This window comes from Diceros bicornis, chromosome 15 (assembly GCF_020826845.1).
Source record: "Diceros bicornis minor isolate mBicDic1 chromosome 15, mDicBic1.mat.cur, whole genome shotgun sequence".
In the NCBI taxonomy this organism is placed as follows: Eukaryota; Metazoa; Chordata; class Mammalia; order Perissodactyla; family Rhinocerotidae; genus Diceros; species Diceros bicornis.
Window position 1 is genome coordinate 37151781 of NC_080754.1, and position 25853 is coordinate 37177633.

Below are 25853 nucleotides of genomic sequence, written 5' to 3' on the forward strand. Positions count from 1 at the left end.
GAATGGGTTAGCCTGTCACAGGGGTAAGACTCTGGCCCCAGGTCCCTGGCTTAAATGAGCAATCAATACAAGGCACACAGGAGCCTTGGGGTAAAAGATAACCCTGTTAACCCCGGACCCATTATTCCACATTATCTGGGATGTGAGCAGTTGTTCTGATTGTGTTTGGATATGGAAGCTAAATCAGCTAAGAGCTTTTATCGATCCTTATGCATAAAGCATTCCGGGACCTGGGCCTCTACAAGTTGGCTGAGTCCTGCATTCAGATCAGAAGACACTGCACCTAGAATACAATAAGAACTTCTGCTAAAATCAGGAGACTTCCTGCATTATTTCTGTCCTCCCCTTCTCTCTCAGAGCTCTCACCCCTTCTGGATGGTTCATCTGTGGGGCCCAGCCCCAACATTATGGGGCTCCTGTCCTAGACCAAGGGTTAACCACAGTGTTGCATTTTTTTTTTAATCTAATTTTTTTTTGGCAATTACTATGCACAAGGCACTCCATGTACTAAATTATTCACTTATTCCTCACACAATCCTATGAAGCAAGGAGTGTTTTTTCCATTATCAGATGAGGAAACAGCTTAAGGCACAGAGCTGGTAACTGACTAAGCCAGAATTCCACACAGTGGCCTGTCTCCCAGAGGCCTTTCTTCCCTCCAGTGTTAGGATAGAGCCAGGCCAAACTCTTTCAATAAAAGATCTGAAATTAAAGATAAACACTGAATACATGGGTTCTGACAACAAGAGAAATGCTGTAAGGATTTATTTTCAGAGAACCAGGAAAGAGAAGCTCTTTTGTCACTGCCATATGTCCCACCCCTCCATGCCCCTAATCTCTGCTGCCCAAATGCAACGACTTGCACCTCATCTAATTCTAGAGTTACTTTAGTGTATCTAAATAGCATGCTTATATGGCTCTTGTTCTTCAATGTTCGATATTATTCATTGACTTCCTACTACAGAAAATGAGAATTTAGCTCTCTTTTACCACCATCCCACACATCTCTTCTACTTCCCACATTCTCCTAATACAGTTATACCATTTTTTATTAAGCCAACACTAGAAGTTACATTATTATGATCACAAAAATGATTGTTCACGGCTGAGCCATATAATGTGTTATGATTAATTCCTTTCATGTAGATTCCTTAGTTGTCATTTCTGGAGTCCATTATTGCCTCTTTTGTTTGTTTGCTTAATTTTTTATGTGCCTATCACTAATGCAGCCTTCAACTTTCCAATAGTGCCTTTTTTTTTTTTTAATTTCTTGAAGCTCTCCCTTCTGGAATCTTCTGTCCTCCTACTCCAACCTGAGCTGGTTGTTCTCTGGGCTTAAAGGAAGAACCCATTTCCCCCATCTTAATTTACTCCCTAATTTTGGAGGAACATGTCTATAGTAACTTCCTCAGAAAGGGTGTATGGGAGGTAAAATAGGTGAGACTTCTCATATCTGAAAATGACATTATTCTACCCTCACATTTGATTAATAATTTATCTGGATATAAATTCTCAGTTGGAAATGAATTCCTCTCAGAATGTTAAGGGTATGGCTCCACTGTCTTCCAGTTTCCAGTACTGCCATAATATCAGATTTCTATTCTTATATGTAATTAGTTTGGGGTTTGTTTTTCTTGTGTGTATAGGCTTCTCTTCTGGGTTTTTTTCCCCCCCCACAATATGCTTTGGTGTGTGTCTTTTTTCATTCATAGCCCTGGGCACTCAAGTGAGTTTTTCAATCTAGAAACCTATGTCCTTCAGTTCTCAGAATTTTTCTTGTAGTATTTCTTTGATCAGTCTTCCCCTTCATTGTCTCTATTCTCTTTTTTTGTAACTTCTTAGAATGATCCTTTCTTATTTTTCTTTTCACAGCCTTTTTTTATTTGACATTCTACAAGATTTCTTCATCTTAATATTCCAAACCCTCTACTGATTCATTTATTTCTGCTATTATACTTTTAATTTCCAGGAGTTCTTTCTTATTCTCTGAATACTCCTTTTGTTGCACACTGTCTTTATATTATTAATGTGATATCTTCTCTTGTTATGACACTAATAATTATAGTTTTTGTGAACTTTTCTTCTGATCCCTACATTGTCTCTGTTTCTTGTGAGTTTCTTTTTATGTTGTTGTTGTTTGTCTCTTTTGGTTTTTGTCTTTCATGTTTTAAACTTTTCTCAAATATCTGATGATCCTTAGCTGTCTTTTTAAATTTAAAAGTGAGACCCTAAAAAGCTGACCAGAAGCTCCACATGCATGGGCAGAGGTGCTGGACTGGTGGATCTTACCAGAGGGAGACTGAGAGTAATTTGTCCATTTTATTTGAAGAACACTAAATATCAGTATCTATAGGCCTTTTCTCTTGGGCTGTTAAATTTATGCAGAGACTCCTCTAATCTCATGACTAGGGAAAAGGGGAAAATAACCCTAGCTTGCCGACACTGTGGGAATCAACAGAAAAAGAAGGCTTGACGAGGGATAGTCTCATTGTTCAGTATGTAGACTTTTATTCATTCCCTCGGTTTTAGAATGGCATCTCGTGCATGCCTTCCTCAGCTTGGCCTGCTGTGCCTGATCTTAATCAGATCTTAAAATTGAACATGTTCTTGGAAAGATCCCTAAAAGAAATTTTAGTTACAGCCATAGTTTCAAATGCCAGACATTTAGTAAAGCATGAACACAGGTTCACAATCACTTATCAGGAATCTTTGGGACCTGGTGTCAGAATTCGGAATTCTTCATATTTTAGAAAAGTAATACATTGCCTAAACTATACATTACATAACACCTGCAGCAGGGTCAGCACAGCTGTTCATAATTATCTGAATTAATATTTATGCAGCTAAACAAATATTTATACTAAGTAGGTTAAATAAAGATTTATAAATAGCCTCACATCAGTCCAGGTCAGGTTTGCCACCAAATGGGTTAAGAATAACACTTGGTTTTCACAGATTCTTGGATTTGGAAATTGCAGATAAAGGACTGTGTATGCATTTCCTGCCACACCTCCAGTCACACTGGGGGCACTGTCACAGGGATGTTGTCACTCTGTGAGGCCGCATGCTTGCACGAGATATGGACAAAACGTGGCAGGTTAAGAAGTGGGTGCTGGGGGGAGGCCAGGCTTAATATGGAGACAGTATAATGGCCTAGTCACTTGGAAGATTTGAGTCCCAGTTCTATACTAGCAAGCTATGATACTTTGAAAAAGTTACTTAACCTCTCTGAGCCTCAGTTTCCTCACCTATAAATTGTGGGTTAGTCCAACTAATTTTGAAGTGTCGTTGTGATGATTTAGTTAAATTCAGCCAACAATTATGTATTGTGCCTATTTCTCAGGCATTGCTCTGGGTCCTAGGAAAATAACTATGAACGAAAGAGATGAAGTCCCTGCCCTCATAGAAACAACTTCCTAGTGAGAAGAAACACAGAGAAAATAAGTCAGATGGCCATATATGCCACTGAAGAACCACAAAGCAGGATAAAAGAGAAAGAGAGAGCCAAGTGTGACATGGGAGGAGGTGGGCACCAGATTATTATCTTACATGAGGTGGTCAGAACAGCCTTTCTCATAAGGTGACATTTAAATAGAAATTTGAAGGCAGAGAAGGAGAAAACAACGAGAATATATGAAGGAAGAGTATTCCAACTGAAGGGAACAGCAAGTGCAAAGGCTCTGAGGTAAAAATAAAAATGTGCCTTATGTTTAAAGAGCCAGGTTAGTGAAATGAAACAGAATGAAGAGGCAGAATAGACTAGAAGATGAAGTCTGTGAGGACCTGAGGGCCGGATCATGCTGAACCTCATAGGCCCTTGTAAGAACTTTGGCTTTGAGTGAAATGGGAAGCCTTTGTTGGTTTTTGAGCAGAAAAATGACACGACACTACATCTTTTAAAATGATCACTCCAGGGGCCGGCCCCGTGGCTTAGTGGTTAAGTGCACGCGCTCCGCTACTGGCGGCCCAGGTTCGGATCCCGGGCGCACACCGAGGCACCACTTCTCCGGCCATGCTGAGGCCGCGTCCCATATACAGCAACTAGAAGGACGTGCAACTATGACGTACAGCTATCTACTGGGGCTTTGGGGGGAAAAAAAAGGAGGATTGGCAATAGATGTTAGCTCAGAGCCGGTTTTCCTCAGCAAAAAGAGGAGGATTAGCATGGAGGTTAGCTCAGGGCTGATCTTCCTCACAAAAAAATAAATAAATAATAAAGTGATCAGTCCAGTTGCTGCTTTCAGAAGAGACCATGGAGCAAGTACATAAGCAGGCCTAGTTTTAAAGCTATTCTAAAAATTAAAAGCAGAGATTGCTCTGTCTTGGATCAGCATGAATTTGGTGGATCAAACAAGAAGTCAATTTCTTGATTTATTTTGCAAGGACAGCTGACGTGGTTGGCTGACAAACTGTAGGCAGCCTGAGAAAATGAAAGTCGAGTGACCCAAGAGTTTTAAGCCCTAGCAACTGGAAATATGAAGTTGTCGTTTACTGAAGAGGAGATGGCTGTTTTAGACAGAAAAGCGGCTGTTCAGTCTTGAATTTGTCGTCACTGAGACGTCTGTTAGACACTCAAGGAAACTTGTTGAGTAGATGATTGAATATGTGAGGGTGGCATTCAGGGGAAAGGTCTGGGATGGAGATATAAATCGAGGTTGTCAACATATGGATGGCAGGAGATCACCAAGGAGTGAGGAGACAGAGAAGAGGCCAAGTCCAAGGGCTGCTCCCTGGGGTGCTCCAAAGTGAACAAGTAAAGAGGAGCCAACAAAATAAACTGAGAAGGAGACGCTGGTGAGAGAAGAGGAGAACCAAAGAGAGAGAGGTTCCAGAAGCCAAGAGAAGAAAGTTTTCAAGGGAAATGCAATAACCAACTACATCAAATGCTGCTGATAAATTGAGATAAGGACTGAGATTTTGACCATTGGATTTGACAATATCCAAGTCACTGGTGAGCCTGACAGGTGTAGTTTTTGTGGAGCGATGGAGGCAAAACATTAGTTAGACTGGGTTTAAATAATGAGAGAAGAAGAACTGCAGGGAGCAAATGCAGATGATTCTTTCAAGGAGCAAAGAAATGAGGCAATAGCTAGAGGGGCAGATGAGGTCAGGGGAAGATGTGCATGTGCATGTGCACGCGGGTGGGTTTCAGGGGGAGAAACAACAGCCATAGATAGATAGCTGGGGAAACAGAGAGAAACATGAGAAAAAAAAGAGCGAATTGCTGGAGGCATATCCTAAATTAAGCAAGGGAATAGGATACAGTATACAAGTGGAGGGGTTGGTCCTAAATAGCAGCAGAAACAATTCATCATCCATAGTAGCAGGCAGAAAGTAGACTATATGGGCATAGATTTGGTGGTGGAAAGGTGTGAAAGTTCTCTGATTGCCATTATTTTCTCAGGTAAGTGGGAAACAAGGTTCTGACTGAGACTCAGGATGGGAGAGGAGGAGTTAAAGGTTTTGAAGAGAGAGAAAAGGTGTGAAACAGTCATCTAGATCAGAGAGAATGGCAGTGGTTCTCAACTAATGCTCCCCATTGGAACCAACTGCAGGGCTTTAAAAAAGGATGCTGATGCCCAGGTCCGCTCCACAAAGCTTTGATTTCATTAATTTTGGGTGGAATTCAGGCAGCAGTACTTTTTTTTAATCTCCCCCAGGTAATGCTAATGGAAGCCAGAGTGGAAAAATCTCTGGACCGAGGAAATGGAGAGAGATGACCTGACGGACAACTCCAAAGTCCACTCAAGGACCATGATCATGAACTACAATGGGACCAGTCAGGATGGTCATGCTTTTCTACGGTCACATTCAGCTGTTTGGAGCAGGCATGGTGGAGGGAGAGACAGCAGTATTTAGCCACGGTTAAATGAGACACCTGTACAGCACATAACATGCCTGGATGTGGTAAGAGTTCAGTAAATGAAAGCTGCTACGTTTATTTTTATCACCAACCAGGAGACATATACCATCCTTAGCAAACATAATCTTCTTTTTACCTCATCCAAATGACTCACCCCATTTGTGTATATCATAGGGTTTTGAAGTGATTTGGAAACAACTAAAACTACAAATGTATATCCTTGAATATCAAAGAGGTCTCCTCTGGTTCTTCTTTTGTGACATTGAGCACTGCACATGGGGTCATTGGGCTTCCCAACAATTGCAGAAATCACAGGTCACCCCTCCCACCCACCCTTCCCATGTTGCAATTTGATAACAACTGTTCTGTGCCAACATTTTGTGAAGCCCCCTCCAGTCCACACGACTTGGAGCCTGCATTTTAGTAGGTTCCACATTTTCAATTCCTGTCTGGTAATCTGTTCTACTCCCTCTGGGGAGTTCCACCCTGGATCCTAGCCCTGAGCTTGGAGAGATCTCTGTGATGATAAGTGCCACCTCAACACCCTCTCCCCCAGCAAGCCTGGCTGGGTCCCTCTCCATGTCCAACCAACTGCTGGGAAAAGACTGTGGACTCCCTCCTGAGCCAAACTGCATGGGCTTGAATGCCAGCAGAGGGCGGAAGCCCTGTGGGCACACCTGCTGGGGGAGCCCCTACTGTCAGCTCCTGCCCCCCTTATGGGTGGATCTAATGCCACATCCCAGTTGTGAGCCTCCTTCTATCTGCTCCTCCTGTTCTCCCCATGCCCCACCCTAACCGGCAAACTCCTCCCAGGGGGTCTCACCTCTTCTTCCCTGACCCCACACTGCCCCTTCCTCTTGCCCCTGCAGCAACTCATGCAGCTCCCATTCATCTATGCCCTGATCACACATGCCTGTCTCTCCTCCTAGAGGAGGGCTCCTCCAGGGAGAGGCTGGAGCTCGTGTATCTTCATATCTACAGTTCCTAGCAGAGTATCTGGCCCATTCAGTGACCAATAACTGAGAATGACCATTAACAAGTGCTGTGATATTAAAAACAGCTACCATTTACTGACCACTAATCTCGCGCCGGTACCAGGTGAAGAAGCACTCTATGGTACTCACACTAACACTGTGAGGTAGGAATGACTAATACAGATGAGAGATGAGAAACTGAGAGTCAGAGAAGTTAAGTTCCCAGTTCACACTGCTGAGAAGTGGCACACCTGGAATGAAACCCAAGTCTGTCTGGCTGCCAAGCATGTGGCTCTTTTCTCCCGTATGATAAGGGCTCTCTGAGAAAGGTGACCCTGCAGATGGTGACGGGGAAGGCAGATAGTTGTCTCCCAGCCCCCTCACTGTGAGTCACCTGGACTGGCTGGGGAGACAAGTGTGGCACTTGTGCAGAAGCATTTCCCTGGGAGGCGCCTTCCACCCATCTCCTGCCTACCTGTTCTTTCCTCTCCTCCAAATTTACAAGCCAGAATAAGATGTTCATTGTGTAGGGCAAAAAACAACCTGCCACAAGCCCTCGGGCAGGAAGCATCTTCTGGGGATTTTTGCCTCACACTGTCATTAGCCACCCCCAGCTCAGGCCCCGGGGCCAGCATCCTCCCAACATGATACAATTGACAAAGGCAGTCCCTGTAGGCTGCTTAGATGTGTGAGGATTCAGCCAACCGCTTTTGTCAGAGCTCCCTCATGGCCTTCCTCCCTCTCTCACTGGAGACAAAGCCCTATGACCCTGCGTCCCAAGAGGATAAGAAAAAGAAGAGCCAAGTCCCAAAACTGACTCCCAGCCAGGGCTCAGCTCCTTGGATCAGCCCAGAGAATATTCCCCCTTTCATCTTGTTCTTGTCTCTCACTCCCAAGGCCAGAAGTGACAGGGAGAAAAAGGACTGTCCGGGTGGGCAGGAGGGCAGGGTGCTCCCCACTATGGGCCCCTGCAGCCCCTACTGTGCTCTCACACGTTGACCTCCCCTGGAGAGTACCTACTCATGCTCACTGGTGGTGGGATGATTCCTGGTCTCAGTGGGCAGACAGCGAGCATCGGGAGGACTGAGCTCCCTCCACGAAGCCTCCTGAGGGCTGGGCACTGCATTGGGCCCTGGGCTGTGCAGAGAACCCAGTCAGCATCTTGCCATCCAGGAGGCCACTGTCTAACGGAGCTAACTCCATATAACATAGTAAGTAGAGTGTAAGACACAAAAGGTCTTCTCTTTCCTTAGGGTGCTATGAATTTAAGGGACTCATTCTGAGTGAGGCTCAGCTAAGGCCTGTCTTGTCACAGCAAAGATACCAGTGGGATGAGGAAGGAAGTGATCTCTTCCTCAGTAAAGAGAAGATTGCTCTCTAAAACCACCGCCACCACCCACACACACAACACACACAACAGGGCTCTTGGACCCACAGTGGCATCTCAGGCCCTATCCCAGACCCTAGAACAATCCAGATCCTTCCTGGAGCAACTGAAAGTTGCCCCAGGCCACACTAGCTCAGTGTTAAGGTCTGGCTGCCAGCCCACTCTGATGTGCTATGTCAGAACCCAGTTTCTTAGAGGCTAGGCCCTGCCTTGTCCTCATGAGTACTCCTGGAGAATAAAGACCTCTCCAACATCCCTGACAACTCTGTTCCTCCTGTCCCCTTTCCAGACCACGAGCCTCTAGCAGACAGACATGGCAGGGGCCTGTTCGCCTGGCAGCTCCCACATTCCTTCCTGTAGCCTGGCATGTCTGGAACACCCTCCTCTGCCCGGTATAACTCACCAAGCTGTTGACAGCCATCTCGACTCAACTCTCTGGGCCAGACTTTCCCAGCAACCAGCAAGGCAGGCAGGAGCATTCTCTCACCAGGCAGTGAGGAAGCCAGACTGACTGCCTGCCTCCCTCCCTCTCCGCTGCCTCCCACCACAGCCCCCAGCTGGTTATCTGAGTCAGGAGAGCATAGCTTCTTGTCTGTGGACCAAGCTGTTTGTTGCAAGCCTGCAGGGACCGTGTCCACGCCTGTGGGAGTTTTTCCAGACACCTGTGGGTGCTCTAACAGACGTCTGTAAGTTCTCAGAAGGGCAAGGGCTGTGTCAGCAATAACAAACCCTTCTGTGTGGCTCTTTTATATTCTCTCATCTTTTCACATCTGTGTTCTAATTTGAGCATAAAAATAAATCTGAGGGGTCCAGGCACCATGGCCGAGTGGTTGAAGTTCCATGTGCTCTGCTTCAGAGGTCCAGGTTCACGGGTTCGGATCCCAGGCGTGGACCTACTCCACTCACCAGCCATGCTAAGGCAGTGTCCAACATACAAAAGATAGAGGAAGATTGGTACAGATGTTAGCTCAGGGCTGATCTTCCTCAAGCAAAAAAAACAAAAAACAAAAAAACAAATCTGAGGGTAGCCAGCTCCACAATTATGATCCCGTTTTATGGATAAGGAAATTAGAGTTAGGATTAAGTAGCTTGGGGCCCCACAGCTGCTGGATAAGCAGAGGCTGCACTACAATCTAGCCTTTTATATTTGCCTAAAAATTTACCTATAAAATTTACATGTAAAATATATTTATATTTCATAGGTCCATACACATATAAATATATAAAACATATTTACCTATCAAAATATTTTTTAAATTTATTTGTATTTTTATATTTTATGTTTCACAAAGGTGGCTAATTCAAAAAAGTAACACAAATAGATATGATTATAATTAATACAATAGATATTATTTCCTTAAAGATCCTCCCAAGTTTAAGGAAAAAATTAATACAAAGGTTTGTAGTACTGTGCACTACAAACCATAGCACAGTAGAAAAACCATGGGCTGGAGAGCAGACATCTCAGGGGATTCACATCACAGTCTCACTACTGTGCGACTTTGGACACACAATTCTCTCTCTTAACTTCAGTTTCCCCATCTGTACAGTAGGCATGATTATACCCATTCTATAGGGTTGTCAGGCAGACTAGAGATGTGTGTGTCATACCTGGAACACCGTGGGCATTTAATGAACAGTAGCTGTTTTTTCATTCATCCTTTGTTCTCCAATCACAATGAATGACTCACAGTTACTCAGACATGGCGCACAGTTTCACTCCTCCAAGTTTGTGTTCCTGCTGGTCCCTAGGTCGGGAATGCCCTTTCTCCCGTTCTCAACCTATCGGAACTCTTCTCATCCTCCACCATCTAGTTCAAACACCGTGTCATCTGTGAAAACTTCCCCATTGTCCTCTGGGCCCCAACACTCAGTTGCTCATCTGAGTTACCAGCCTTTTCTTCCGCCTAGAGTTCAGTGTTACATAACTCACTCGCCAACTTCCCTATGCAAAGTCACTGTCTTGTTCCTCTATTTGTATCTCCCACCCTGCTCTCCACACCACGAGCATTAGTATTTAAGAATGCCTTTTAGATTAGCCTTAGTGGTTTTATTCAAATAAGATTATTTTTTAAAAAATCAATCAATACACAAAATTATAGAGTTAAAAATTACCCAAGATCCCTCCATCCAGGGAAAAAAAAAAAGAATAGGTTAATATCAATCTTCACATGTCTCTACATTTACATATGGCTAGAAGTATGGAGGATGCAAGAACACATGAAAGAAGCATGGATGGAATTGGTTAATCAAATAGCTATTTTTTATTTTTAAATTTTATTTTATTTTAATTCTACAAAAAAGATAAAATAAAGCTGAACTTCTAATAAATGTTTCTCCACCAAAATAGTTATTATTTCCTTAAAGATCCCTCCAAGTTTAAGGAAAAAAGTAATACAAAGGTTGGAGCCATTACTTTGACACCCTATTTAGACAGTATGAGAGAGGGAGGGTTAACACGTACACCTCCACCCACTTCGCCAGCTCTCCGTCTCCGTTATTCTTTTCACTTCATCACTTTCTATTCCTTAGCCTTACTGCCCACCCTTGCTTAGCTGTTCTCTATTTGAGTGGGTCGAGGGCTCACCAAATTACCTTTAACCATGCCTTGCTAAGTGTGCTTTTGATTAATCTTTTTCATCATCAAGTAGATTTTCCCAAGAAGGGCCCATATGTGCCATATCCCCCGACTTCTTGCACGTATAAGAATGGCTACCTGCCTTATCCTTATGCAGTGATTTAATTGAGTGTAAAAGTCTCCAGTCACACTACCTTTCCCTCAGAACTCCATAAATATTTCTTCTCCATGTTCTCAAATTTTTCCTCTGCTGCAGAGCCAGTCTGAGGCCAACATGACTTTTTCCCCGTGGCAGAGATGAATAGCTCCCAATATCCACTTTCCTCATCTTCCTTTCGGTAACGGAAGGCCTTCTCCAAAGCTGAGTTTTAAGAGGGCGCACAGGCAGCCAGCTGGAGACATTTTCCCAGCTTCCTTTGCAGCCAGGCGTGTCCAGGTGACTACGTTTTGGTCAACAGAGCATGAGGAGAAATGATGTGGGCCTCTGCAGATACCCCAGTTACCCTTCTGAGGGATCATCTTTGTATGACCTTTAGATCTCTGATAAATTTCTTTATCTTTTTTTCTCAGCATATACTGTGATCTCCCTCAAGCCTTCCCTCTCTGTTAGTAATCTAGTTTTCAATGGATTCTACTTTGTTCCTTTATTAACTTTTTCTCTAATGATGTTGTTTCTAGCCTCAATTTTTTCCTTAGCTCTGTAATTGCCCTTTTAATTTCATTCTGTAGTTTCATCATCTTGTCTTTGAGCACTGAATTGATTATTTTCAATAAAATTTATTTTGAATGAATGAATGAATACCCCTACTGCCTCTCCAACCCAAGGGCCAACTCCAACTCAGAAGTTATCTTAGGAGGGTGAGGAGAGTAGACCAAAGTTATCTCATTTTTCATTGGGTGGGACAGAATAATTTTACTCATGTGTCATGGCTTCCACCTTCCTGATCCTGCTCATCCTTAAAGGGACAGCTCCAGGCCCACTTGCTCCAGACTCTTCCAGCCCACACTGATTGCTCCCTCTCCACTCCTAAAAGGGCTTCTCTGAACTAAAAGATTCACAGATAATACCTGGGCTACTAAATAAACCAGGTACTTTTGAGAAAGGGGATGAATCTTCTCCTTCTCTCTTGTCATACATGGTTGGGCACATAAACGTTTTTTTTGAAGATTTCTGGACTACTTATTTTCTGAATGAAAAGGAGGGCAAAAAGAAGAACCAAGACTCAGAAGAGGCCTTCAACACCAGACCCCCGAGTCTCAATTCAACTGTAAGTTGGAAAACACCATGGGGCAGGTGGAAGGAAGAGGACTCAGCAGGCGTATTACACTTGAAAGATTAATAGAGAGGGAACAAGCATCTTAGCCTGCAAGCCAGACCTTCCCAACCTGCCCTGTAGGCACCGTTGAGGAGGCCAAACAGGCCCACATTCAAGTCCAAGCACCTCAACTCACTCACTGTCTGCCTGTGAACAAGTCACCGAATGTCCTTCAGCCTTTGTTTCCTCATCTATTAAATGGACAAGATAATAGTACATGCCACATAGGGAGGTTATGACAATTATATTAGATAATGCATGTAATGGTTCCAGCCTCATCTCCCACCACTTCCTGCCTTCTGTGTTCCTCTCCAGGAACATCAACCGGCTACTGGTTCCCTCGCACATGCAGCAAGCCATTCTTCACCCCACACCTTTGCTCCTGGAGCCCCTTCTCCTCCAAATGCCCTTTTCCCAGAGGTTAACAGCTACTGCTCTTTAAGACTCAGCTGAGGTATTGCCTCCTGCAGAAAGCTTTCCCAAACTCGTGTACCTTCTTCCCAACCTCTGTGCACACCCAAATCATAATATCCATCACACTATATTGTAATTAATATCTGAATGTCCACCTCCAACTAAACTCTTGAAGAAATAGAACTACAGGAATAGTTGAGTCTATGTTCTAAAAGAGAACGTTGTGCATGGGCTACAGCAAGCACTCAATGTTTGTTGAATGAAGGAACAAAGAAAGGACTCTGAGAAAAGAGGAAGAGATACAGGAAGTCTGTCTGCCACTAACTTCCAAGGCCTTGCTAGTCACACTGAATATGTGTGTGCATATCTCCAACAATGTGTGTTTTTTACGTAGATATTCCCAATGCCTAGCATGTAACAGTCACTCAATAAATATTTGATGACCAAATTAATGTTGAATAAACTTCATGAGGGAAGAAATTGTTTAAGAGCCTAGAAGCACAGCTGCAAGATAAGCCCTTAACAATGCTGATATTGAGTTCCATTTATAAGCTAAAGGCATTTAAGGTAGCTGAGCAGTGGTACCCACCAATTTGTGGCCATGCTCACTATCAGTGTTTATTCCCAGTCATAACCAGATAATGGGTATGGGTAGATATCACAGCTTTAAAGGGCAAGCAAAAAAAAAAAAAAACAAGAAAACAAAAAAAACCAGGCTTGATGTAAACAACTCCAGGCTTGATGCAAACAACTCTTATCAAAAAGAGACTGAACAAATGTAGGCTGGACCCAAATGTCATGCTATTCACACATGACTGTCCCATGAGTCTTTCATTCATATGTTCTTAGGGGAATGGTAGAAAGTTTCCATCGGCTCCTGTAAGGAGAAGTTCAGCCAAGCCCCCAGTGAAACACGAGGATGAAGCACTTCTCAGACCCAAAAGACTGAGAATTATTAGCAGTGGAAAAACTTGTAACATGACGTAGGGAAAGAGCCACACCCAGTACCAGCTTCACTACTTAGCAGCAGTGAATCTTTGGGTGAGTCTCTCCCCTTCTCTGAAGCTCAGTTTTCTCATCTGCAAAATGGAGCTAATGATACCAAGACACCAAGTGCTGCTACGAGGACTGGATGAGAGAACACACATAGTGCCTCATCAGGGCCAGGTGCACAGCAAAAGCCCAGAAGATGGTAAACTTGCCATGTTTCCCTCACCAAGACTCGGATGTGACTTAAGTCCAAGAGGCTCTTCCTCATCTATAGGAAACAAAGAGACAAGCATTAAATGTGGTGGGTGATGTCAACTCCGGCTCGGAGGACCTTCCAGAGGTTGCAAAGGGTAGAGTGTTCCTAAAATTAAAGCTGAGTGACGTCTCAGCACTGTGCTAGGGAAACCAGCAGATGGATACAAATTTAGAAAGACTGTAATGAAAAAATTTACAATCATCCTCCTGGGACATGTAGTTCTTTTCTGGTTGCCAGATTTCCTGGTCATCTAAAGTATATGTGATATATTTATTCCTGTGGAAATAATTTGTGAATATAAAGTCAAGCAGAGCTGAAACCAAGGACAGAGCAGAGGGAAGGTTGTCAAGATCCTGGGAAAACAATGTTTAAGCCTCCTTTGAAGGTTTCCATTTTTATCGCACCTTTTCAGAGAGGTGAAAGCTGCTTCAGTCTTTGTCCATAACGCATCCCACCCCCTCAGTCCTATTCTGCATTTCTCTGCTTCTAGCCCCCCAGTCACAGACTAGCAAAGTTGGAAGGGGCCTTAGCAGGCATTTAGGTCAACCTCTCTGCAAAGCAGGAAGCCTCTGATGGCAAACAAGTTCACTTACAACTTTTGCTTGGATACTCCAAGACAGGGAGTTTGCTGCCTTGTGACATAGCCTGTTCCATGGTTGGGCAGTTCTATTTACTAAGTTCCTCCTTATCTGCCATCCTGCAACATTTCCCCCACCCTGAATTGTTTCTTCCATCCACAGCAGCCACTCAGTGTGACTAATCCTTCTTCCACATGAAGAAGATGCCTCTTATTTTATCTCCTGCAGGCTAGAATGCCTCAATTTCCTCAATTATTCCACCTCCAATATGATGCCCTAAACCTCTGTCTTCCAAGTAGCTCATTTCTGAGTGTGCTTCATTTTGTCACGATCTGTATCAGACCCACGGAGGCATAACACTCCAGATGGGTCTGAACAACCAGATAGAGTGGAGTAGAACTGGCACATGCCCTCCTCCAGAGCCTGAGACCAAATACTCCTTCTTTGCTTCTCTCTCCTCCCTCGCTATCACTCAAGTTCCAGTCTTCCCACTAGGTCCCCACTGACCCTGGGAACAGAAACAAACTTGGAAGTGCCCGGGATGGTGGAAGGAGTAGGAGACGGTGATGACGCAGCATTTGCAGCCTAGGGCACCCAACTCGGCAGGCTATGTCCAAAAACAACCTTCCATCCAAACAATCAGCCTCCTAGCAGCTTCCCAGGAGCCCTTCAATCCAGCTTTCCCAGGGTGTGGTCCACAGTGTCTCTGTGCCCATTCTCTCGCCACCCTTTCCAGAGCTTGACGGACTGGCTGCGTTTAACCACAAACATTTACAACCATCGTTCCATATGTCAAAGGTATAAATACACTTAGAAATATATTTTTATGGAAATGATAGGTATCCATCAACAGAAGACTTAGTAAGTAAATAGATCCATAATATAGAAGGTGATGCAGCTATGAAAAAAGAACAAAGTATATATTGATATGGAAAGAACTCCCACACACGTAAAGTGGGAAAGGCTGGTTTACGGCAGTTATAATATAATGCATTTACTGAGCTTTTAAAATGTATCTGCACAGAACCATGAAAACACACATAAATGCACACAAAGGGGGCTGAAGGACCACAACAAACTGCAAACAGTACTCACTTCAGAGAGAAGTGGGATTGAGGGGAACAGCAAAAGGTGACGGGTTAATTTTTTACCTTATTTGAATATTCTAAAAGAAAACAGATTTCATTTAATATTTGGGTGAGGAAGCCCCCTGACATCATGTGTACCTTTCCCCCTTTGCCATCTGAAGATCTCAGAGCTGGAAGGGGCCTAGAGAGCTGAGAGTTGAGTCCCTATGGTGGCAAACCCAGGGTGGCATACATCCTGACCAAGGCCACACAGCTAGCCAGCAACAACCGGAGACTGCAAGTTGCGGTGCAGGCCCTGACATCATGGGAGTCCCAGCGGGTTAAAGAGAGGGCTTTAACTTAATAACTAAATTAAGTCAACTTTCCTCTTTTAGTTGAGTCAAAAATTCCTACACGGGTGCAACAGTGAGTTAGAAGAGCCAAGACTCATCAAAATTGGAGGCAGAAAGGGAAATCCATCTCTTCCCTTGAAGAAAAGGGGTCTCAAAGAGGCCTGTTACTTAGGCACAGCTGGCAGGGCCCTAGCTCCTCTGGGCTTCCTCACCCTCATCCATAAATCAGAGGGAAGGGGCTAAATGGGAGGGCATGGGAGAGAGATTCACAAGCATGGGGTGCTGTGTGCCAGGTGCTCTTCTGAGCAATGACCACATCTTGGGCGTGAGAGACCGGTGGCAACACTCCCTGAATGCATCTTGGTGCAGTGGGGCTGTCACTCTGTGACCTTAATTCCGTATGGAAACTCTGCCTCTCAAGGAGGGAAGGCTGGGTTCAAGTCGGATTCAGGTCCAACTAATATTGCGCTGCTTGGGCTTTCACATGGATTACCTCATTGGATACAGCCTTTTTTTCTTTTTTTCTTTTTTTTTTGCTGAGGAAGATTGGCCGTGAGCTAACATCCATGCCCCTCTTCCTCTACTTTATACAGGACGCCGCCACAGCATGGCTTGATAAGCGGTGCGTCGGTGCGTGCCCAGGATCCAAACCTGCAAACCCCAGGCCGCCAAAGCGGAGCATGGGCACTTAACCACTTGCGCCACCAGGCCAGCCCGGACATTCCCAAATTTTTACAAATGTGCTCAAAGAAATTCAGAAGTCATCTGCTGGCCTATGGAAGTTATCTGGAATACGGACAGAGATTTATTCACAAACATGTTAATCACAGTGTCGATTACAATAGGGAAAAATTAGAAGTGGTTTGACTCTCCTACAGTGGCCCTCCTCCAGGAAGCCTTCCCCACTGCTCCAGTCTTGGGTGATTGCCCCTCCTCTGTGGCCCCACAGCATCCTGCACTAGTCTCTTGTTACCCCTGCCTCCTCAATGGGAGCGTGAGCTTCTCAAAAGCTGAGCTCTTCTTATACATCTTTGTTTAGAGTGTGCACTCGAATACGTGAAGACTGAATTAATAAATGACCCTGGAGTTGCTTATTTAATTCATATGGTGGGCGGGCCCCGTGGCTTAGCGGTTAAGTGCACGCGCTCCGCTACTGGCGGCTCGGGTTCGGATCCCGGGCGCGCACCGACGCACCGCTTCTCCGGCCATGCTGAGGCCGCGTCCCACATACAGCAACTAGAAGGATGTGCAACTATGACATACAACTATCTACTGGGGCTTTGGGGGAAAAAAAGGAGGAGGATTGGCAATAGATGTTAGCTCAGAGCCGGTCTTCCTCAGCAAAAAGAGGAGGATTAGCACAGATGTTAGCTCAGGGCTTATCTTCCTCACAAAAAAATAAAAAATTAAATAAATAAATAAATAAATAAATAATTCATATGGAAACTGTTAACGTAAAGTCATTGGAGGTGACAAGGGCAGGACTAGAACACAAGGCCACTGGTGGGACCCTTCTCCCTCCACCTTAGACTTTGGATTTCTTCTAAAATAAAAAATAAAATAAAATAAAATAAAATAAAATAAAATAAAATAAAATAAAATAAAATAAAAATGGCTGGTGCTTGAACACCTGAGCATGGCAAAGGGGAAGTTAGAGGCTCCTTCCTCTACCAGCCCTCACTGAAATGATCACGGAAGTGATCAGATCCCATGGGCCACGTGACTTGGGAGATGCGGAGCAGCTGATATGGGTCATGAATGAAAAGACACAGCTTTAATGCAGATGTCAACTATGATATGTATACATGAGAAGCTTCAGCAAGAGAGGCAAGAGATAACCACACATACAGTTTGTTCTCTACCATTTAGAGAAAACAAATCCATTAAAAGAAAAAGGTCCAGAGGGAAAATTGCCAAACGTTAACAGTGGTTGCCTTTGAATAATGGAACTTTCTTCTGTTTCTCTATACTTTTTTGTACTTTCCAAACTGTCCTCAATGAGCACGTTGTATTTTTATAATCAGGACGACAAATAAAATTTGAATCATCAAATTGATTCTAAAGGCTAACCTCTTTTAGTAATGACTTAGAAAATGACGCCAGTATTTTAATGAGATGAAATTGCATTGCTTACTACGTTACTGATACAGATAAGCCTATAAAAAGTACATCTATTAGAGTCAGAATGCCATCATGTAGTTTCAATATACATGCAGACAGGCAAGAAAAATGAATTTTTCCCCAATTCAGTTCTTATTAAATAAACCACTGATACTAAGTCTGAGCAAATTCTCGGGACTCTAATGTTCCAGAAGATTACTGTGAGTTTCATTAGTGAATTATTCCTGTCATTTTTTAAGTAACCACATCCTCACATTGTAGACAGCCACTTTCTCTTTGAAGCCTTCCCTCCTCCACTGTCTCATTTACCACCTGCTCTTGATTTCACTCATGAAGAGAAGGGTCCCCCCACCCAGAGGTCAAAATTGAGGTAAACTAGATCTATTTTCTGTGGGCTCCTGAGAGTAGTTCATTTTTTTTTTTTTTTTTTTAGAAAAGAGGATTTCTTGGGGGCCAGCCCATGATGTAGTGGTTAAGTGCGCACTCTCCACTTCGGAGGCCCGGGGTTCACAGGTTCGGATTCTGGGTGCTGACAGACACAGCGCTTGTCAAGCCATGCCGTGGCGGCATCCCGTATAAAGTAGAAGAAGATGGGCATGGATGTTAGCCCAGGGCCAATCTTCCTCAGCAAAAAGAGGAGGGTTTTGCTCCCCAAAGCCCAGTACATAGTTGTATATGATAGTTGTAGAGCTGTAGCTCTTCTATATGGGAAGCCACCTCAGCACAGCCTGATGAGCGGTGAGTAGGTCCGCACCCGGGATCCAAACCTGCAAACCCCGGACCACCAAAGCAGAGTGCATGACCTTAACTGCTACACCACAGGCCAGCCCCCTGAAAGCACTTTCTAAGGGGAGATCCAAATGTGTGGTGGGGCACAGAATGGTTCTGGTTCTTTGTAACTCCAGGCCACACACAGGACTCCCCCTCCCAGCCTGCCTGCTTGTCAGTAAACATGGAATGAATGAATGGAATGACTTGAGATGGCACACACGTGAGCGTGAAAGCTCTGGTTTTGTTTTTGACTTGTTTTTTTTACTAGGTTTATTTACTCAGAGTCACACACACTTCACAACTATCCAAAGGTCCCCTTTACAGTTTGGCAGACATACACACTTCTTTGTGACTAGGTGGGGTCTCCTATTTTGAGCACAGGGCTTTTACTCTATGGAGTTAGTATTCTCCCACTATCCTTCTCTACCCCTTACAAAGTTGGAGAGCACCCAAGCCTGCCAAGAGGTCTGAAGAGGCATCAGCATGTGTCACATGACTTAATACCCACAACAACTCCAGGAGATACGTACACATTCTTCCCCTCACATTACACGACCTGGACACAGCCTGCTGGTTCTCTAGGAACAGAGGAGAGAGGAGGGAGGACCAAAGCCGCTCCTCTGACTCTCAGGCCAGAGCATCTTCTGCTCCACTAGAACAGCCTGTGCAGAGACTGCGCAGGAGGGACCCTCGTTGTACAAAGAAGGAAACTGGAGGCCAAGAAGTTAAGTAGCACCAAGAGCTAAGTGGGGTCTCTCTCATCTGACTTCTTGCTGCCTTTTGCTTTATGATTATACTCAAAGCAGCTCCTTACTGGGGAAGCACGAGGCAGAGGAATACGTGGGAGCACAGGGCAAGTAGAAAGCAAACCATTTCATAAACACTAAAGAAAACTGATCCCCGATAATATCTGTAATAATCCTCACCATATCTACCATTGGGATCCATGGCTTTGTTTAATAACCAAAACCTATTTAAACCCTTAAGGAATTCATTCTCTGACTTAAAGGGTGTTGTTATAACAACCATCATAACTTTGACTTTACTCTGGGGTACCAACAACAGCTCGCTTGATGCAACAGTCTCCCTTTCACACAAAAAGAGGCACTAAAAGTAGACACCTTGCTGTGTGTCCTTAGGCAAGTAATTTCTTCTCTCTGGGCCTCAGTTTTCCCATCTGGAAAATAAAAGGGTCTGGCCAGATGATTTCTGAAGTTCCTTACAAGGCAAGCATCCTGATGAGAAAACTATACTCAAGTGCCAAGTGGAATTACCACGAAAATGAATCACCCTGGAAACCCTAAGAAAACAAACAAGCATAGCAAGGAGATAAGCACAGGGCACGTCATCAGCTTTAGGAAAACCAGGACTTGAAGTGTTCTTTCGGTTTTCCAACTTTTCCTCTGCCAAATACAAAAATAAGCAGGTACTTCCGTGGAACTTTCATTTAAAAAAATTAAGTAAGTAAAATCAGTGAAAACAATGCTTTGTTCTCCCACAAGTGGCTCCGGAGTAGCCCACTAAGAGACACTTTCTTCCCAGCTGAGCTGATGTCAACAGCCCATGCTTATGCCCAAACAAAGGCCTCCTGGCACAGGAGTGAGAGGCAAACCATCTAAGTCTCTACAGTTGGACCTATTCCCATTTGAGGGGAAGGGGGCAGCCAGCAGAGAAAAATAACAGCTTATGAAAGGTTAGAAGGAGAGTAAGGAATTACTAAATCTATCTTTTCACAAATGAATAAAAAACTCCTGAAAGGGATAATGGAAGGGTGCTGCTTTCAATCTGAATTACTTTCTTTGTTTAACTCTGTTCTGCCTAAGGCCACTGCCTTTTAAGCCAACCACAGAATCTTGGTTTCCCCTTAGCTGCTGGCACCACCGGGTAGCGTTGGAGTTGGGGGACCCATGCTCAAGTCCTCCCTCTGTTGCTGATTTCACTCGGTTTAACCTTGGCCATGCGGCTCAACTCGCCAGGCCTTGGTTTCCCACCTGTAAAATAAGAGAGTTCACTGGATGCTCTGTAGATTCTTGATATCAGTGGTGTAGAGCTGGAGGTCAGCTTAATCTCCAGCGGTGCTGGTCGATGTGAAGCTGTAGCCCCAGCTCAGCAAGCACATCAGGCAGCGGGGCCTCCTTCCCTGCGCACCACCCACCGGCTCTCACCACCTTGGGGCTTACTCCTGCACCAACACCATCACCTGAGGGGCCAATTCATCCCCCCAACCATCTTACTGCTGCCTAAACACGCCTGATTAACTAAAATCTGCAAACCTAAGCTGCGCATATGTAAGCAAAGAAAAAGCAAAACAAACAAGAGGCCTCTCTTTCCGGACCTGGGAATTTCTCTCAAAGAAACTCTGATAGAACTGAAAATAATAGCGTCCCCACCCACAGCAAGAGGCCTCGGCTGGCCTTGCTTGTAAAAATACATAATAAGCAAAAAGGAGCCAATGACACCCGGGCTGCCTAGCCGCATGGACCTACATACAAGGCGAAGAGTAAGCCAAACCCAAGACCGCGCCGTTGAAGTGGGACTGTTCTTTCCGCAGGCTGGGGAGGCGCTCGCGATCTCCCAATAGAGGCAGGCGCCGGAGTGCAGGAACAATGGTGCGCTACGCACGGTCTTTTTTTGGAGGGGGACCCATAGACCCTTAATGCAACCCCTGTCTCTAAGAAACCTCCGTGAGGTGGAAGTGAGGGGTGGTCCAGATCACATCAAGCAATGCACCACAGCCGGGGACAGACTCGGCGTGGAGTAATCTTTTTGTAGCTGCTTTCTTGTTTCGCTTTTCCCTTTTCAAGTCTCTGGCAGCTTGGTCTGATGCCCAAGTGGTATCTTTTAAATGTCTCCGTCGTCCTCCTCCAGCAAGTGGCGCCCCCCGCGCCGCTCCCTCCCGCGAGGCTGAGACAATGGCCCGGTTCCGCAGGGCGGCTACTATGGGCTTGCGGTGAGCCCAGTTCCCAGGGCAGGGCGCACGTGCGTTTGTTATGGTGCCTGTGCCCCCACCCCTGCCGCGGGCCTCAGTTTCCTGGTTTGTAAATCCAGAAGGCGGGATCTGAAGGAACCAGGACTCTGCAATCTCCCCCCCCTCTACTGACGGTGCCATGGAGAAAGCGAGGTTCCTGGAGGGCCAAGGGCACGTGGGTTTGTTGTGGGTCCTCAGACTCGCGGAGCTCGGAAGAAGCCAGGGCGGCCCCTCTGCCGGGACAAATACACAGACATCTGCAGCCAAATAGTGGCCAGCCCGCGCAGCGAAGGCGGCTGAGGCGGCGCTGGACACTGATTCCCTGCGCCCTAGGCGCGCCGCGGGCCCCGCCTCTCCGCTCCCCTCCTGCTCCCCTCCTGCGCCCCTCCGCATCACTCCTCCGGGGGGTCCCGGGCTGCGCCGCCGCCCACCGCACCCTACTCACTCACTGCGTTCTCGGCCGCCAAGGCTGCGGCTGCTCCACCAGCTCCGCGCCCGAGCCGGCCGGCAGCAGGCTCCCTTTGTTAGCGCCGGCCAGTGTCCCCGGCGTCTTCCCCAGCCTGGCCTTGCCCAGGACTCCCCTCCTCCAGGTGCCTCCGGACTCCGGAGAACCCAGGAGCTGGGAGCCCCACGCGGGAGTCCCGGGAGGAGGGGTCTGCTGGGGAGGAGCGGGGGACAGGGGATGAGGAGTGGAGGGGATGGGGGAAGGAGGGAAGAAGAGCGCGGCGGAGGGGCGGGGGAAGCGAATAGTCCGTTATGCAAATAGTCGGGAAGACGGGGTAGGTCACCGGCCACACCGCGCCCCAAACCGGCCTGGCCCTCCGGAGATCGCTAGCGAGCTGGCCTCTGAATTAAGGGTGCCTGGTTAGAGCCTCGCGTGATGCTGGGACTCTGCTTCCCCCCAAGGAGGGCTGACCGAGGAACAAGAGGGAGGAGCAACGGGGCGGGGCAAGAATCCCCAAATGCCGGCCCTACTCCCCAGCCGGCAGGTCCTGGAGGCTTGAATCCGGCACTCGTGGACTTTTCGTCCTAACAAGCAGGAGATATAAATCCCGGCTCTGCTACTGACTGCGTGACCCTGAGCAAATCACTTAATCTCTCTGAAGCCTCAAATTCTTCTTGTGTAGAATGTGAAACATCACTGGGTTTGGCAAGAACCACCCAACCTCGGGCGTGACGGTACAAGGTGCTCTCAAAGGGCAGCCACAGAAGGGAGGGAGTGTCAGCGAACCCCTGCACACGGAGACTTCCACCCCAGCTGTCTGCAGGCTGGGGCAGGAGGCCTCAGGTGGCGTGATGAAGGGAACAGTTTTCTTTCCTTGCACTGGGGCTGGTCAGGGGCTGTAGCGAAAGGTGACAAAACTGCTTGTTGAGCAGGCGTCACAGCCGCATGCTGACCATCCCTGGTGGCCCCGCGGCTGCTTCCCTAAGACGGAAAACCACTCCACAGGAGGGCCGGAAGTGGCCTTAAGCCATCACTCTAGACCCCCCGTAGAGAGGATGCTTCTACCAAGGGCAATGATCGTCTCTGGGAAGTCTATTGAGCGTCCACTTGGCGCCAGGCTGTGTTCTTGGAGGAAAGGGGCTGAGGCAGGGGAGAGGTGACCAGGAGAATGGAAGGTAGTCTGGATCCTCCCGGAACACGAGGTCGGGTGCACACTGCGAGGGCATAAAGCCCAAGTCCAGAACTCTCTCTCCAAATGGAGGTGGCCACTCCCTACCGCCAACCTGGGAAAGGGAAGATGGCTTCCTCATCTCATCCCCAACACCCTTCTTCTAAGCTCTGCTTCCTCCCTCCCCACATCCTGGATGCTTCCTGCTGGCCCTTCCCAGCTACTGAGAATGCATTATCACTCAGTACAAAGAACTCCAGTTGGAGAGGGTGCCAAACACAGTGAATTCAAATCTCTGTGACCAACTAGCTGTGCACTCTTGTGTGAATTCCTCAACCTCTCTGAGCCTCCCTTTCCTCTTCTGTAAAACGGATATGAAAGATAACGTTTTCAGGATTATGTGAAATGATCTCTGTGAAGCACTTAGCTTAGTGTCTGGGGTTTAGAAGGGGCTCATGACAGTAAAGCATAGGAGTGAATGAGTGGAAGCAGACAAACTCATAAGACTGTTTCTGAGAGGATGCTACCTTGAATATTTTAGACTTTATTCTGAGTAAATTGGAAACTATTAAAAGATTTTGGTGCAGGGGCATGGCATGCATCTTTGTGTTTTACACTGATTTCTCTGGCAGCTTACTGGGAAATGGATGGCAGCAGCAGAGACAGCAAGCACAGAGTGCAGAGACCAGCTTGGAAGCTGCCACCGGTGGAGATATAATAGCAGCTGTGGCAAGGACAGGGAGAATGAAAAAAGGCATCCAAATAATAGCTAGCAAAAGCACGTTGCTTATTATATTGTCTCTCCTGGTCATAAGATAGGCAGTGGCCTTAACCCCACTCTGTGGATGAGGAAATTGAAGTCACCTAGGAAATGGAAAAGCCAGCATTAGAACCCTCTTCCACATTCATTGAAAGACCCAATCATCTCCTTCCTCGGCATCGCTTTTGTGTCAACACTACTTAAGAACCAAAAACAAGCAACAGAGGAGAGGCTTTTTTAGAAGGCGGTCCAGTCCCCACTCCGCAGTTCCCTTTACCAGAAGAACGCTAGTCAAATTATGGAGAAAACAAGGGAGAAGGCTAGCTCTGGATTCTTGGCTTGCAGGACTGAGATGACCACAGATGACATGATAAGCCCAAGAAGTTCCTGGGGCTCTGAGGCAGATTAGTGGGAAAGTAAGGGTGCCCCTGGCAAGTTTTCAGCTGGGGAGTTGTTCCTGTTGGAGGCCGCTCCCTCAAAGTTGCTGTCTCACCAGTTGGGGCCTTCTGACCTATAAGTGGGAGATAGGAGGCTGGATCATTAGGTGGGGGACAGTCCTGTCCTCCCCAACCTATTTATGAGGCTTCCTCACTCTCTAGGCCCCTGCCTTGACAGGTTGTTCTCCTTCGAAGTCCAGATACCTACTTTCCTTCTGAACACCATCTCACCTCCCTCCCTCCACGACCTCAGCCTTTGCCCATGAATAATATTTTAGGTAATTCCTTTCTTGGCCATCATTTTACGCAGTTTACCGGCTAATACAAATAATGCCCTACTTTATAATATTTACAACAATCCACTCACAAACAATATTGTCATAGCACTCTCGAATTGGAGGTGTTGTTATTACAAAGTCTTGTGGAGACAAAAGGAGGCACAAGCAGTTGAAAATGTCTCCCAAACCCTTCTTCCTCATCCCGCTATAGATGCTTATCAAGACCCTTAACGAGCCCTCACAGGTCTTCTCTGCACACTGTCAGCACCTGTTGTCCAATGTAAGACGAGGCTCAAGGTTAAAGGAACTGCTCTGTGGTCTGTCTGTGCCCCCTACCTTGGGCCTCAGTGCTGCCAGCTTCAAGGATAAGGATACCTATACACAGCTAAGTCTATAGAACCCAAGTCAGAAAGTAGAAATGGAGTAACAGCATGTCTGATTTAAGCACCCAGGACTGCTCCTGCTGCCCCTGCACAGATGGGCCAGTACATCCTGGAGTAAGGGCAACGGAGAAAAACACTAGAGGGCGGAGACTGGACACTAGAGATGGGTCTCGTGGGAAGACCCCAGCCACAAGACAAGGGAAATGGCTAGCCACACAGCCCCTAGCACAGCAAGCAGTGGCTTGGTGGCTCCAAGACCTCAGAGTAGAGTATGGGCATGGTATGATCAAGATAGGTCAGAGAATGGACATACTGTGTAGGCATGTGTGTGGTGGGACTGCACTTCAGTTGAAGTTGATTGATCAACTTCAGCGTCAGCCCTGTCCTAGGAGATATGAAGAGAAACCAAGTCTCCATTCTCAAATCACTATGTTTTAGCAAAATATCTCCTGGTTCATAATAATAATAATTGCCATGTACTGGACATCTACTGTGTGCAAGGAAGCCTATGTGAATGTTCTCGTTTAATCCTCACTTGGGGGGGGCGTTATTCTAGAACTCTAGTATACTAAGTCATCTTGAGCTACTCATCCTGTTTTTGCCTTAAGGCCCATCTTAGCATGAGATTAATGCATGGGGAGAAAGAGGATGACTACAAAGCTTAAACATTAAAAAGAAGATTAAAAAGTGAGAGAGGTGCTTACAGAAAGTTTCTCAAGGAGACAAGATGGTGTTACACCAAACGT

The 25853-nt window shown here is 46.1% G+C and overlaps 1 protein-coding gene across 9 annotated transcripts in view; it reads right to left on the reverse strand.

Moving 5' to 3' along the window:
• The window catches only part of ST6GAL1 (ST6 beta-galactoside alpha-2,6-sialyltransferase 1), a 122928-nt gene extending 100411 nt beyond the window's left edge, over positions 1-22517 (reverse strand). For 7 of the 9 annotated variants that reach the window (XM_058556150.1, XM_058556139.1, XM_058556144.1 and 4 more), the window contains exon 1: positions 22082-22517. The gene's annotated coding sequence lies outside the window, so the exon portion shown is untranslated. Of the gene's footprint in view, positions 1-19789; positions 21653-22081 lie in introns of those variants that run through there. The other 2 variants (XM_058556140.1, XM_058556142.1) reach the window with 2 other exon arrangements.
• Between the last annotated feature and the right edge of the window lie 3336 nt (positions 22518-25853).